Source organism: Perna viridis, chromosome 8 (assembly GCF_037379345.1).
Source record: "Perna viridis isolate PV_CMFRI_1.1 ecotype Kerala chromosome 8, ASM3737934v1, whole genome shotgun sequence".
NCBI lineage: Eukaryota > Metazoa > Mollusca > Bivalvia > Mytilida > Mytilidae > Perna > Perna viridis.
This window is the reverse complement of record NC_142452.1, coordinates 38953533-38954218: the sequence shown is the minus strand read 5'-3', so window position 1 is coordinate 38954218 and position 686 is coordinate 38953533.

Genomic DNA, 686 nt, shown 5'->3' with positions numbered 1-686 from the left:
TTTGTTTGATATCTATAAAGCCTTTTTTTTTACCCTGCCGCATGAAGTGTGATACCCTCCAAAAAGTTGCATGTCAATCCAGACAGTTTCCAGATGATAACTGTAGAAGATAGTGAAGGATCTTCTTCAAATTTTGAATAATCATTGACTATCATAAAATACAGACCAATTACAAATTTCAGTTTGATCAAATTATTTACACATAAATTAGGACCAATTTTAGTGGTTCTAACCCCCCCCCCCCAATTTTTTTTCTCAATATAGTGGGGTATCATTTAATATTCCATTAGATGCCTTATACTTGTTAAATTAAATTTTGCTCAGAGTAAAATTAAATAAAAGATGAAAAATCACATTGTGGTCACTTCATAAACTCTGAAAAAGTGGTAAATCATGGTTTTTCCCATGGTACTTAAGTCCCATAGAATGTTAACCATAATCAATCAAAAAATCCCTTTGCACTATTTGTTTGGGTTTATAGTGTTGTCTCAAGTTACCTATTCAAATCCTAATAAAAAAAACTATGTAACTCAGATAACAGATGGTCATTTAACTGCAACAAAGCACCACAACTTTCTTGAAACTTCAATAATGGATACACACATCAAATTAAAATGTACATCTCCATTTCATTATGAGCAACACAGGAGCGGATCCAGACACTTTAAAAAAGAATGATATCAGCC